Raw genomic sequence first — 8,754 nt, forward strand, 5'->3', positions numbered from 1 at the left:
GGAAAGTTTGGTGGAAAATGTACTGAGATGATTAAAATGTGTACTACGAAAATAAATTCCGAAATAGAAAGATAAACAACTGATTGAGACAATTAAAAATAAAATAGGTAAACAAATGACCAAAACGGACGAAGTAGTTTATTACGCAAAATTATTTAATCTTGTTAATGCTCGTTCACATAACGGATTTTATTTTCGCAGTACAATTTTTACTCATTTCAATACTTTTTACACTAAGTTTTCCATTTGCCGACCCTTGACTAAAATACATCAAACCTAATTCTCTCTACCTCTCTCTATTGTTGAAATCTTAATCTTCTTCAACCTCCTTGAAATTCTTCCATTATACTCAGTAAATGATTAATCGAGTGACAAACCTGTATTTAAGTCGTTAATCCTATATTAATAATTAATTTGACTCTTTCTTATAATTTTGTTCATTCTTTAATTAGGGTTTATGTCTAAATTAATCAAGGGTTAATAAGTGTGGTATGATGGGTTTGTTGGTGGTGGTTTATGTTAGTCGTCGCCGGTGTGGTTTAACGGTAGTCCGCCGGCATTGGAGCGGTGTCAGTGGGAGGGAGGGTTGGTCGTGTGAGGGATAGGTGCGGGGGAGAGAGTCGGGGTTGTTCGACGGCACTATCCGTGGGTGGTTCGGTTCGCCGACAAGGGTTTTGGGTGGTTAATGTTGTACTTCTTGGTAGTTACCAGCAGTAGTAGTGTAGTATGTTGGCTTGTTTTTCACGTTTTTTTCCTCCATAGTGTTGTAGAATGTATCAATGGTATACACTTTTTTTTTAATTTAATGTAGTAATAGTATGTCTACTTAGTAATTGCAGACGCCTCTCCCTCTCTAAACTTTCTCTCTCCTTTTTTTCCCCAAAAAAACCCCAAAACAAAACCCTAATTTGTTCAATCGCCGCCTCTCCCTCCCACACACCTCCTATCTCCTTCTCCTCCGATTCGATCGCCGGAGATGGGTTCTCCTCTTAACCTATCTCCGGCAATCACTCACGTCCTCTATGTGTTTCGGTCCGATTCGGCTTGATTTTACTCTGACACTGAGATGAAGCGGTCCTTGTGCCGATGTTTTGACCGTCGGATCTGCTCTCCTTGTTTGGCTGGTGGAATTATTTGTGTGTCTCGTGTCGTGTCTCTGAGGTCGTTCCGTTCCTCCGTTCTCATGTCCTGTCATTGAAGGTCTTGCATGCAACCCAGGGGTGTTCCCCCTCTCCCTCGCCCCTTCCCCCGCCCCTGGTAAGATTCCGAGTGTCCTTGAGGTCGACTGCCCTGTCGACGAGCATAGCCTCGTCTTGGTGTTGCTGTTGTTTTTTTATGTGGTGGTGGTTTTGGGACGATCTGGTGTTTCCCCTTCCCCTCGCCCCTTCCCCCACCGATCAGTCCCTTCTCCTGTTCTTGTTAGTGTCGGTCAAAGTCGTCCTCTGGCCTGGTTTTGTTGCATGTAAGCCGATGGTCCTGGGGGAGTACGGTTGGAATTTGGAGTCTCGGAGTCTGTCGGGTCTTGGTGTGTGGTATGTCTGTCGGGTCTTGGAGTGTGGTATGTCTGCCGTGTCTTCTTGGCTTGGTTGTGGGATCCGTTGTTTTCTTCGGTGTGAGTAAATCCTTTGTTGAGGTTCTTTTGTTTTGTTTGAGGCGTGTACGGTTGGGCGGAGTTGGAGATTTGGTTGTGGCGTTGGTTGGGTCGAATGCGGTGGTTTCCTCTTGTTAATGGTTTATCTTTTTGTAACGTGTTTTTTATTGTACCGAATAATAACCTTTTATAGGTTTATCTTATCGTTTTCTTCATGGAGGTCTGGGGTGTCCTGTCCCCTTATCTATGGGTTGTTTGCTGTTGGTGTCCGGGTTTTTATGGCAAGGGGTGCTTTACAGATGGTCTGTTCTCTGCCCATCGCTATCCGGATTTCAGTGATGGGTTTGGTTCGGGGGTTGTTCAAGTGGGTCTCTTTATTGCCAGCTTATCTCTATCTCGTTTTTCTGGACTATGATTCTTATGGTCAATGGATGCAATTTTTAAGGTGTAGGAGAGTCATCTCCGCTGAGGGCAGACTTCGTCGTCTTGCTTATCTCTTTTTCTTTCTTCATTCTTTTCGTAAGAGTGGAAGTATACCTTGTAATTTCCGCTCTGCGACTCATATGTGTCAATGGTTTTCGGAAGTCAAGCGTGCTTTTGAAGCTGGTTCGGGAGTTCATGGCCAATCCTCCGTCTCTTTCCATCCTACCATCGATCTAGTGTATCTTAACGTTGTTTTAGTTTTGAATAATGCTTATGTAACCATTAGGTATGGCTTTGTAGTGCTAGATTTAGTTGTCGGGATTCTGGTGCTACCTAGTCTAGTAGCTTACTTTGTAATATTGTAAGTTATTCTCCTATGCTGTCAAAACAAAAAAAAATAGTATGTCTACTTTAATGCAGTACATAAATGTAATTAGAGAGAATGGATTAGAGAGGGAAAATGAGAAGACTATAACTGTCAATAGTGTACTACGATGAGTAAAATATGTATTGCGAAAATTAGCAATATTGTTATATTTTCGTGATAAAATTATAGCAATTGGTCTCCCTTGTGACGGGTTACCATTTGTGGCGGATATTTTGTGAGATAAAATGGTAACAAAATGGGTTAGTGGAGAAAGGGGACCACATGAATAGTGTTGTAGAGAGAGAAAAAGTGGGTACATTGTGAGGTAAAGTGGTATCCGTCACAAGCTTGTGACGGATATGTCATGTCTTCAATGAGAATTTGTGAAATTATAGAGAGAACTTAAACCATCATTTTAGTAAAGAAATAGAGAAGTGGACAAACTAGCTGTGTTCTCTAAACAGCTAGTATTAGAGCCACGATCACTAGTCTGAGTGTCTTGACTATATTTATTGCAAGCATAAAAAATCACAAGGACGACGTGCAAATGATAGGAGATCAATCAAGTATCCAATCATTTGTCCCATTTTAATCTACAGCCTTAGACCATCCTCAAGCAGAAGGTCACCTTAATCGGGTCACCAACATTTTTCCTTCTAATTACATCTTATTAACCTTGACCCATTTTCACCCTTCCAAGCAGAAGGTCGCGACCTAGGTCACCAACCCAAAAAATTTCCAATTTCCAACTTTTCCAATCATTTATCACATCCTCTACCCAACCAAAAATTAATTTATATACGAGTATTAATATTTAAATACCAAATAGAATTTGAAATTAAAAAAAAAAAATCACCACAAAAAAACAAAAATAATGGAAAAAAACGAGAAAAACCTACCAACTTACCATACATGTCTTTCTAAATTCCCCCTACCAATCTCTTTCTAATTTCCTGTACCAATTTCCCAGATCTATTATCCTCTTCCCCAAATCATTCATCTCCAAACCAAAGAACTACCATGGATTATTAACAACACTGCCGTCACCGTATTATATTAACAACACCGTCGTCGCCGTATTCATAATCATCATTTTCTTCAGACTTAGCTATAGGTCAAAATATATGATTTCAAAATAGGTCAAAATCCTTTTTGCAAATTTGTTAACTCTATGATTTTGATTTTATTGTCGATTTCAAAATAGGTCAAAATATATCGAAATTGAGTTCATTTTGCAAATAATTAAAAAATAAAACCTTTTTTTTATATGCTCATATTTTTTTTTATTTCAATTTATGATGTAATTCAAATTTAATTTATAAATTGATTGGTTCTTATTTCTTCTTTTATTTTCCGCAGAAATGGTGCTGACATTTGCTTGGTTTGTCCTCTTTAATTGTACCCAAGCAATCAGAAGCTGCCACCTATCGAGTCACCAATAATATTATCATTCTCAACTCAGGGTCACCAGGTGACCCTCACTTGTTCAAGGTCACCAAAATCATCTTGTTAATCCTAGTTTAAGGAGTCATTAGCGTGACCCGACAAGGTCACGACTCAGTCGGTGACCTTGCTTGGGGATGGCCTTACCTTCGTCACACATTTGCATGTCTGTCAATTAAGAGTAAGTATCCTCTTTCTATTCTCAAAGGAAATCAAAGTCCATTACTTTTTACACATATTCTCGTTATAGACGGACACTATCCATCTATAAACTATCCGTCTATAGCTATAGACGAATAGTGCCCCTCTCACAGATGAGAATGGATAGTGCAAGTGGGTGGGAAATAGATACCCCCATTTGCATTACCCACTTTAATTTGTGACAGAAACACTATCCATCTATAGTTATAAACGGATAGTCACTACGCCAAATAAGTCCATCAATAAAGGTTAGATAATGCAATTACCGTTTTTAAATAGAAACACGGAACCATTATTGCAACGACGGTTGTTAAATATATACTATGGTTGTACAAACACGCGACCGTTATATAACATCAATAACGGATCTGTAATACCGTTATCACAACTCAAGAACCGTTATAAAACTGTTGTTAAATATGTTTATGGCAACGGGTATACTTTTAAGAAACTTTTATTAAGATTTAATAATGGTTTCAAAACTGTTGTCGTAGTTTACTATTGACAACGGTTTAGTGGTACCAAAATCGTTGTTAAATATTATATATGATAACGGTTCATTTCGTTATCGTATTTAATTGAATGTCAAAATTTAACAACGACTTTATTTCATGCAAAACCGTTGTTATATTTATCTATTGACAACGGTATGTAACCGTTATCTATTTTTATTGATGAAACTTTGACAACGGTTCTGCTTAAATAAACCGTTGTAAAAGTTTTGAATTCGACAACGGTTATCGTTCGTTATCTTATATTTTTGGCGGTTTGAATGAGAGGGAAAATATGTCAACGGTTATTTATCTAAATAAAACCGTTGTCAAATATTTATTTACAACGAGTTATTTTTAACCGTTATCGTTTTTAATTATTTTATTTTTTAAAAAAATTGTTTTAACTTGTTCTAGCAGCTGCTGAAATGCTTTTTTTTCAGCAGTGGCTGAAAAATAGCATTCCAGCAGCTGTGCACTGCAAAAATTCAATCATGCATCAAAATATTACATCCTATGATCAATTAAACCCAGTTTAAAAACAGTACAAACAGTATTATCAAAAGCCAATACACAACTTTCTCAAAAAAAAAAAACCAATACACAACGGCTCTATATATACACACCAACACACGTACATAAATCATGAGCAAACAATTGAGACTCCGCTAATAAAACAACATAACTGGCCCACATATTTCTCAATTGGGTGATCTCTTCTGGCGAATATTCTGGGGCTTTGTTTAGTATTAGTGGAAACTACAATTCAAAATATACATAATCAAAATAGACATAATACATGAAAGTATACAGAATTGAACTCAATTTACGTCTGAAATAGTTTTTAAATCACACTAACCCGTATCGGAATGATAAAATAATTTCCGTTGATAACCTCCCACATGGCATGACAAACGTAAAAGGCGTATTGTTTGTCGTCTGGTGCTTTAAGAGACTATTATATAAATCACACACAAATAAGCTGAATTAGATAATCAATCTCTCGCATAAATATAAATTAAATGATATGAGTAGTTATTAAGAATACACTTACTAATGGCGTGATAAAATTGAGATCAGTGTTGCTTTCATATTTCCCAAGTGGACATAATCTTCTTTTTGTTTCATAAACACTAATTCATAAATATACACACATGCCATTATTATTTGCATATATATATGGCTCAAGTCATACAATAACAAATGACATTATTGAAGGTTGTAAACTTACTCAGTTGTCATCTTTACTATACTGTCAGAGGGTTTGTCTTCACAAGAGTCAATTCAGTACACTGTTTTTGTTTCCACTTGGATTGCCAGTAGCACCCAATGCTTCCTATTCAATTTGGGACATTGAACCTTTAATTAGTTTATTTACACGCATGTAAGCATGTTAATAATAAATTTATAAAATCATGATTCATGACAATAATCACATACTATACATACATATTCTCATTGTAGGGGGCAAGCCATAATTTTTTGGCCGACATCAACCGACGAGCGATACTATTGATTTGTTCTTCGTATTGAAATTATGTGCACATAGAACGCCTTACGACTCAGAATCCGTAGGCGTGAATTGGGAACTTCCTCTCAAGGATCTAATTAGTCAGGTACCTATTACGCCACATGGAACGAAGAATGTTATTGTAATTGATAATTTAAACAAACATCATTATTCGTAAATGGAAATGACTAAATAGTTTTATTAATAAAACTTACTTCATCCAAATCAAAATGTGAACAACATCTAAATTGTCAAGGTCGACAAATTCCATCAGTTGCTTCGAGTCCACTACGGCTATATCAGTTGCGCTCATAATTTACTATTCAATGTTAATCATGACTACATCCCCTCTAGGTGACTTCTTTACAGCCAGGTTGTATAAAGCCTTCGGCGAAGTAGTTTTCATTTTTTTCTTACATGCACACGATTCATAATAAGATTCATAAGTAGGCTTGACTGCAACAAAAGTAGCTGGCTTATATTGTATGTTGTGTGGTTTTGTTTTTGGTGAAGACGTAGTCCTTTCGGTGACTTTGTCCGTTGACGTAGTAGTAATTGTTTTAGCTTCCTCCATGGCTTTGCTTAACTTCTTCAAATGTAAAGATTAAAGTACTTACGATATGTTAATATTCGTACCCTAATATATTTAAGAATAAGTAATAATTAACGTCTGCATATAGGTACCTCTGGGATGACAACATTGATGAGGTTGTCAAGCCATTGCACATAAGAACTTGGGCTTCTTTCAAATAAGTGACCTCTTCATCAGGAAATGGTACTTTTACTTCCCCATACTCGTCTTTATATAATTGGGACACTTCCACATTCCTGCATTTGCCACGAAGGGGTATACCATGAACCTTAACTTGTTGAAGCCGGTCGTAAGCGAACACGTATCCCCTGCCAACAACAACTTTCTGTTTCCCCTGTAAATAGAACAAACGATAAACCACCTTGCAATCGCCCTTCACAACAGCTTTAATCAATTAGTACACATACATGCACTACCTTTAATAAATTTCATAAATAAAAAACGTGTATGATATGAATAATTATAAACTAGCAGCTATTACCTTTTTCGGTGTTGAGAAGAACGTCTGATCATCAACTACCTCAATCTCATCCCGTGTCACGGCCTTCCCAGCTTCCTCTTCTTCTTCAATTGCCTGATATCGATCCTCGACTCCCATCTCAGTCTCCTTTGCCATTTCCTTCTCCCTTGCCATGTCCTCATCGGCTTCCATCTGTACATTAACACTTGTCCATATAACACGTACTGATTTTCCAAATCATATCACACATTGTATATAAGACATAAATATTATTACCCATATCCAACACTTATTCTCCTTCTCTTCCTCCTCCTCCTCCTCCTCCTCCTCCTCCTCCTCATCTGCTTCCTTTATGACTTCTTGAACCATATCCAACTCTTCTTCTGATGGCTTTTTCCCAGTTTCCACCATTCTCAGCATCAACCTGGCATTCGGTTTTTTTAGGACCCGAAACCGAACCGGATTTCCCAAAAAAAAAAAAAATTCGGGTACCGAACCGAAAAAACCCGAATTATCGGGTTTCTTAATTTGGCTATCGATTCGGTTTCGGCCCTATTTATTAGCATGGTGTACCGTATTTTGCTCAGTTCACTTATACGCGACGTACCGAGAGGCACATACTGTCTTACACAACAACCAATCCAACTCGCAATATACCCGACATTCTCACCATATGGCAGCCCCGTATCTTTATCACATTGTAAATGATTAGGTATATTTGAATTTATTGCTTCTAGGGAAACTCTGTGGCGCATTCGACCCGCAGTGTGTTGCAAATTATTCTAATCACCTGAGTCGTCGCTGATGCATTTCCATCGTTTCTTTTCCGCTTTTCGATCATATCTAAAGTAGAAATTAATAAAGAAATAATAACAATGCATACTTATAATAAAAAACAAATCTCTATAGAGGAGGGTTTATTACTTCTTTAAAGAGGAGAATCCGGGTTGATCTGGCGGCGACAATGACGATGACGATGATGACTGCAACGGCGATGGGGTAGGCTGATGGTTGAGGGGAAGCTCAGTGTTTGAGGATATTATGTAGGGGAGGGGAAACTCAGAGTATATATGTGTGAATAATACAACACTTGAAAGACCTTATGTAATGGAAAGTAATAAACACGGTATAAGAAAAACCGTTGTATTTTGTTTCCAAACAGACAATGGTTTTGTTTGAAACCATAATTGCTTAGTATTATCTACAATGGGTTAGAAATAACCGTTGTCTTAAATATTTTCATTTTGATTGATTTTTCCGCCAAGAAATAAAGCATCATTTTTATATAGATAACAACGGCCTGAACCGTTTTAACTGTGTATGTCATGAATAACGGTTTAGGTATAACCGTTGTATTTTATATTATATTTTGTTTGATTTTACCGCCAAGAAGTAAAGCATCATTTGGTATATGCTAGCTAATTACAATATGTTTCTCAAAAAATCTTGCTTATTTTCATTAATTTAAAGGATTACAAGTTTACACATAAAGAGTACAAACTACCACCATACATAATAAACTAGGTAAATAACAATTAGAAGAAGAAATTTGACAATTAACTTAAGCCATGCCTCATTATTTTTGAGTTCTGCCATATCCATGGTTAGCTTCTTGCATTCTTCTTTTGCCTTCAATATTTCACTGTCATTTCCCCGCTTTGCTTCTTCAAGTTGAT

This window comes from Silene latifolia, chromosome 10, assembly GCF_048544455.1.
Source record: "Silene latifolia isolate original U9 population chromosome 10, ASM4854445v1, whole genome shotgun sequence".
In the NCBI taxonomy this organism is placed as follows: Eukaryota; Viridiplantae; Streptophyta; class Magnoliopsida; order Caryophyllales; family Caryophyllaceae; genus Silene; species Silene latifolia.